The 7,310-nt window shown below is 36.1% G+C and overlaps 1 protein-coding gene across 4 annotated transcripts in view; it reads right to left on the bottom strand.

The window, feature by feature from the left end:
- The window catches only part of LOC143244168 (uncharacterized), a 136,679-nt gene extending 134,693 nt beyond the window's left edge, over positions 1-1,986 (bottom strand). For 3 of the 4 annotated variants that reach the window (XM_076488352.1, XM_076488353.1, XM_076488350.1), the window contains exon 1: positions 1,373-1,986. The gene's annotated coding sequence lies outside the window, so the exon portion shown is untranslated. The remainder of the gene's footprint in view (positions 1-1,372) is intronic. The other variant, XM_076488357.1, reaches the window with a different exon arrangement.
- Between the last annotated feature and the right edge of the window lie 5,324 nt (positions 1,987-7,310).

Below are 7,310 nucleotides of genomic sequence, written 5' to 3' on the forward strand. Positions count from 1 at the left end.
ATTGCAAAACTAAACGTAATTGACTAAACTACAAGTTATTACACATACCTCCCTCAAGTCGGTCTTTTAGAAGAGTAATTATTATTAAATTACTAGCATAAAAAACCAAAAAGGTTGGAGGTTTCTTAGGTGGCGCTTCATTCTAACCACTTTATTCTTTATGTTACTTGTTCAGGGAACAGACTAGAATAACTGTTAAAAGCACTGATTAGGATTCGGATTTCTTCTTTTGTAACTTATCTGTTTTTCAATTCAGCTTGTAGCACCGTACACACAATATAATTGGATATACCTTACAGAACGTACGATATGTAGTGTCATACGTAACATGAAATTGAAAATATTTTACAATACGTATAACTTGTATCGCCATACGTAAAATATAATTAGATATACCTTACAGTATGTACATAAACAAAATATATTAATACTGCACTATCTACTACGTGAATATCAGTTATTATAGATACAAGATATATGAATCAGTTATTATACAGAAAACAAGTATGTGAATCAGTGATACCAAGCACATGAATCAGTTGTAACCGATACCAAGTTAGTGAAACAGTTATTACAGATACCTACGTGAATCAGTTGTTACAGATACCAAGTATGTGAATCAGTTGTTACAGATACCAAGTATGCGAATCAGTGATACCAAGTACGTGAATCAGTTGTTACAGACGCTAAGCATGTGAATCAGTTGTTACAGATGCTAAGCACCTGAATCAGTTGTTACAGGTGCTAAGCAAGTGAATCAGTTATTACAGATACCAAGTACGTGAATCAGTTGTTACAGATACCAAGTATGTGAATCAGTTGTTACAGATACCAAGTATGCGAATCAGTGATACCAAGTACGTGAATCAGTTGTTACAGACGCTAAGCATGTGAATCAGTTGTTACAGATACCAAGTATGTGAATAAGTTGTCACAGATATCAGATAAAGTCAGTAAGTTTGTTTAGGAAAGACATTTAAAATAAGTTATTTGCTGTTGATTGAAGTTATATCTATACGTAACAGCCTAATAAAACTAAAATTACAACAAATTTGTTCAAACTGGTTGTAAGGATATCGCTTCACACCTGTGTTTGAGGTGTACAATTAATTAAAATTACTGACTGCTTGACTGGATATGGAAGTTTGAACTGTTTTAGGATGTATTGAATAATCTAATTTTATTTTGTGAGATTTTGAATTAAAATGTATTCGAATCTCGCGCAGTAAGGCCAATTTTAAACGTCATACATAAAATTCATAAAAGTATAGTTGTATTTATAAGTTATTAACTGTTGCTATACGAAACCTAGATGTTTTTGTTTGTTTCGTTGTCGATTAAACCTTACTATACGATAAAACTAAACACTTACCTGTCACGAACTTCAGTCCTTAACTGTTATTCGTCGTAGAATCTTCATGCCGCCCATGAAAATGAGATTATTTTCATGTATCAGGCTAATCATACCGGAAATGACATATTCATCACGTGACATTACACTTACTTTCCACACGACGTCACAAATGGCTGAATCATTAGTGGTTGATGTCACTTGACTTTGCGCGTGAAACGAAGTGGCGTTTGACATCAAGTTTATAAGATTTAGTCATACGATTGGTTCGTTTTAGGCGCCAAAACAAATAACTGCGAGTGTGGGCGTAGGCTGTAATTTTCGTCACTTCCTTACCACGTGCTTCGGATAATTTGAAATGGTATCCAATGGCTTACAACACAGTGGTTTCTACTACACTCACCCTTGGAAATGTTCCATTACCTCAGGCCATATTTTTTTCACAACTTTCATGACACAAACAACACACAATAACCTTGGACGATGTACACATGGGTCTAGCAAGTAACGTAATTAAACAACATATTAGAATGGCCTAAAATGTAGGTTCAACGAAAACAAAATCTGAAGAAAGTTTGAACTTTTACTTCACAATGAACGTTCGTTGCACGACAGTAAACTGTCAAACTATTAGAAATAAATAACGAACTATAAAAATATCATGAAATGAATGAAAAACACATAAAGAAGACTATTCGTCAGAGTTTAACTTTCCTTCTCTTCTTCTGTTAGTTTATTAGATACAATATGTAAGACGATTGTGGAAGTAAAACTTAAATTGTGTGCTTCGATAAAGGTGTGGCGTCACATCACGTGATCCGACAAGGACATGTCTTTATGTCACGTGCTCTGTACACAAACAGGACCTTACATCGTGTTTTCCTCACTAGAATAGGCCTTTATATCATGTGTTCTATACACAGACAGGGCCTCACATCGTGTGTTCCTCACTAGAATAGGTCTTTATATCGTGTTCTATACACTGGCAGGACCTCACATCGTGTGTTCCTCACTAGAATAGGTCTTTATATCATGTGTTCTATACACTGGCAGGACCTCACATCGTGTTTTCCTCACTGGGACAGGTCTTTATATCGTGTTCTATACACTGGCAGGACCTCACATCGTGTGTTCCTCACTAGAATAGGTCTTTATATCATGTGTTCTGTACACTGGCAGGACCTCACATCGTGTTTTCCTCACTGGGACAGGTCTTTATATCATGTGTTCTGTACACTGGCAGGACCTCACATCGTGTTTTCCTCACTTGGACAGGTCTTTATATCATGTGTTCTGTACACTGGCAGGACCTCACATCGTGTTTTCCTCACTTGGACAGGTCTTTATATCATGTGTTCTGTACACTGGCAGGACCTCACATCGTATTTTCCTCACTTGGACAGGTCTTTATATCATGTGTTCTGTACACTGGCAGGACCTCATATCGTATATTCCATATTATGTGCTCCTTTCACTAACTCCCCGTCCCTGAACACGCTCTCCCTTTCAGCCATGACGGCCTTATAAATATGGCAGTCAATCCACGATTTGTTGGAAAAAGAATAGTCCAAGTGTTGGCGGTGAGTGTATTGATTAGATGTCTTCCCTCTAATCTATTTTTGCTGAATGGGAGACTTTATATACCTTTGCACAAAATGCCAAACAAAAACCGTACACTGATAGAATGGCCCTGCATGGCCAGTTGGGTTAAAGCGTTCGACTCGTAATCTGAGAGTCGCGGGTTCGAGTCCCCGTCGTACAAACATGCTCGCTCTTTCAGCCTTGGGGGCGTTATAATGTTACGGCAAGTCCCACTATTCGTTTGTAAAAATGTAGTCCAAGTGCTGGCGGTGGGTGGTAATGACTAGCTGCCCTCTAGTCTTACATTGCTAAATTAGGGACGGCTAGCGCAGATAGCCCTCGAGTAGCTTTGCGCCAAATTCAAAACAAACTAATAGATGTTTATATCACATAATTCATCGCTTCATATAAAATACTCAAAACACAAACATATCTCATGTGAATATCTTTACTCTGATTAATGTTGAAACCAAACCCAAAACTCTAAGTAACGAATGCCATTTCAACTGTTTAATTAGATCCAAACTCAACACTGTAAGTAACTAGTGCCACTTCAACTGTTTAATTAGATCCAAACCTAACTAAGTAACTAACGCTTCCCTAACTTTAATTAGCTCCAAACCTAACACTGTAAGTAACTAACACTTCTTTAACTATTTAATTAGGTCCAAGCCTAACACTGTAATAACTAATGCCACTTCAACTGTTTAATTAGGTCGAAACCTAACACTGTAAGTAACTAATTCTATTTCAACTGTTTAATTAAATCCAAACCTAGCACTGTAAGTAACAACGCTTCTTTAACTGTTTAATTAGGTCCAAACCCCCAACACTGTGAGTAACTAACACTTCTTCAACTGTTTAATTAGGTCCAAACCTAGCACTGTAAGTAACAACGCTTCTTTAACTGTTTAATTAGGTCCAAACCCCCAACACTGTGAGTAACTAACACTTCTTCAACTGTTTAATTAGGTCCAAACCTAGCACTGTAAGTAACAACACTTCTTTATTTGTTTAATTAGGTCCAAACCTAACACTGTAAGTAACTAACATTTCTTTAATTGTTTAATTAGTTTCAAACCCAACACTATAAGTAACTAACGTTTCCTTATTTGTTTAATTTGATCCAAACCCAACACTGTCAGTAACTAACGCCTCTTTATTTGTTTAATTAGCTCCAAACTTAACAATGTAAGTAACTAACACTTCTTTATCTGTTTAATTAGGTCCAAACTGACACTTCTTTAACTGTTTAATTAGGTCCAAACCTTAGAATGTAAGTAACTGACGCTCTTTTAACTGTTTAATTAAATAACTGACAAGACCATCCTTCAGGAGTTATCTGAATGAGAACAAGCTTTAATAGATTATTCATTTACATTCTCGTTGATTGTGGTGTGTTAAACCTACATTATAAACACATGTCAGCCAATATACTAGTAGCACTGTGTGCAAACTCAGCAATATTGAGGACAAAGGAAAACCTTCTGTGTTAGTGGCGCTCGTAACCACGGTACCAACTTAGATAAAATTTGTAAGTTTCTAAACAGTTAAGAAAACCGACGTATATATGTATTTTAAAGGATCCACTCAAACAGACAAAGATACATTATATGTGAATAACATGCTACTGTAATATTTTATTTTTAATTTCATATGACATATGAACAGCTTGTAATCTCTAAAGTTCAGAATATGGCCTACGTAGGACTCACATACTATTAGTTGTTTTAAACAGCAAAAACTATATAAACACTGTTTAACACAGCTTCACGTACGTGCCTCTCAAAAATAACAAACGACTAGCCTCGTGGTGGCAACCTACATAGAACCCTCTCTTTGGTTTGATTGAGCTATTGTATAACCAAGTTTCGTAATTAGCTCCAACACAGAGAACATCCTTCACAACCGAAACGTTTAACTTTCTATAAATAATCTTACGCTGTTGTAAGCATTCTAGAAGCCAGGTATATTAGAACGGCTTATCTTCTCTACTGACTGTTGCTTCGAAAGAAGGAATTTGATGAACGAAGATTTCTTCTACATAAATTGAAACCCAAGTATGAATATTTCACACTAACGTTCTCTATTATGTTTACGTTCTTTATATTGTGTATAAATCTATTCGCTGTTTATGTTCACGAGCATGTAAACAGACAAAGTAGAACGTATGCATTTTGAAACTTTTTGTTAGCCGTTACCCACCCATAAAGTAAACAAACCTGTATATTTATCGATTATACTTATAGTTCCCATTTATATCTGCAACATACAGTTTGTTCTGTGATTGAAAATGGAAAAAATGTAACAATAACGAATCATTTTAAAAAATTCACACACACACACACACCCCAAAAAAAATGTTATGTTAATTGACATCCTACGGAGGCTATAAATTGCCACTCATGGTCTCTGGAGAAAACATAAACACACACACGATCATAGTTAAGAAAATGTTTAAATTTTGTGCCTCCCCAAGTGGCAAAGGGGTATGTTTGCGGACTTACGTCACTAGAAAGCGAGTTTCCATACTCGTGGTGGGATAGCACCCATTGTGTAATGTTGTGATAAAGTACAAACAAACCCTTTTAGTTTTGCTGTTGTTACTAATAAGTCTATCAATTTAAGGAAGAAATATTTTTAATCGTATATGGTACTAACACATAACTTCTATTATTTTTTACGACAATGTGATAATTCGTTGAGAAATACAACAAAACTGTGATTTTTCTAAAAACTTCCCATAAAAAATTCTAACTTTAAATGTGAAGCTCAAGCACCTTCTGTCACTCAGTTACACTGCCTTCGGGGAATTCCAGCTCTTACTAAACACAACAGGCTCGACATGGCCAGGCGGTTAAGACACTCGACTCATAATCTGAGAGTCCGCGTATTCGAGACCCCGTCCCACCAAACATGCTCGCCCTTTACGCTGTGGAGGCGTTATAACGTAACAATCAACCCCACTATTCATTGGTAAAAGAGTAGCCCAAGAGTTGGCGGTGGGTGGTGATGACTACCTGCCTTCCTTCTAGTCTTGCACTGTTAAATTAGGGACGACTAGCGCAGATGGCCCTCGTGTAACTTTGCGCGAAATTCAAAACTAACAAACAAGCTGACCTGTTCTGGTATTAAACGAAAGGTCATCTGGGCTGTGACTTGTGAAGTAATTTTGTTTAATCTCTGTCATTAAATGTAAAAAGGAATGTAGTAAAATTTGCTTTTGGTTTACGTGATTTTTATCACAAATGTTAGGTCTTGTGGTTTCCCATTGTTCACAATACTTTCCATGTTTAAACCGTAACTCTACTATTTTGGGAACATTGTTGGGCTTTACCATTGTCATAAATCCCGACCAACAATAAAACGAACATTTCGCTGTCACAGAACTAAAATGGCCTTTCTAATTATCTTACTAGGAATACCTGCCCCCTTCTAATTTTGTAGTTTGTAATCTATATAAATATAACAGTACTGTCTACTATATGTCCATGTTACTACTTCGCTGGGTGTTCATGGATCTTCGCCAAAATTAGTATAATGATTCATTAGGTTCGTGCGGTGGTACATACAAATATTCAGTTTTGCCGTTTACGGTTTTATACGGGGGGAACGTGTTTTTTACCATTAAATATAAAGGAAGCAACTTTTATGTCTCAAAATAAACCTCTCGTTCATCACTTCTGTCTGCAAGACAGTTACTCCAACTGGTTATAATAAAACATTCACACTACCATAGTAAACCTTTCTGTACCCAGTTTATAGGAAACATCAATAAAGTTACGAATGGTATTAAACTGTGAGTAACACACACATATATATGTAACTAAACATGAATTGATAAATGAACACTTTTCATAGTAATTCATGTTTATAAAATAGTAGCTAATCACGTTACTAAACACAGTCCCTAACTTTAACCCCTTTTGAACGTGTTTTACCTATTATCACCAATGTCTTTAGTAGAAGCCCACTACTGTAAGGGAAGGAGGGTATTGAAAAGATCTACCTATTAATCTATACAAAATATAATATTAATTTATTAGATATTGACACGTGTATTTTACAGCTAATAAACCAGTCTTACTGTATACTAGGTATCCGGAAAATTCGACGTTCCACTTGTCAAGAAGTTCAAATCTCTCAAGAATTTGTTTGTTTATAGTGGTTAAGCAATGAGCTATACAATGGCTATCCGCACTGCGCTGGTCGCACGCAGGTATAGAAATTCGTTTTTGTTTAATTTGTACATTAGAAGCCTTCAGACTTAGCGTTAAGCCATTGGAGAGGGGCGCTTTAAAGGGAAAAAAGAAAAACTAAATAAAATTAGGCCCACACGAATTGTGCTTTCAGAGACTATAACTTTGGAAACGTCAGC

Source organism: Tachypleus tridentatus, chromosome 2 (assembly GCF_004210375.1).
Source record: "Tachypleus tridentatus isolate NWPU-2018 chromosome 2, ASM421037v1, whole genome shotgun sequence".
Lineage (NCBI taxonomy): Eukaryota > Metazoa > Arthropoda > Merostomata > Xiphosura > Limulidae > Tachypleus > Tachypleus tridentatus.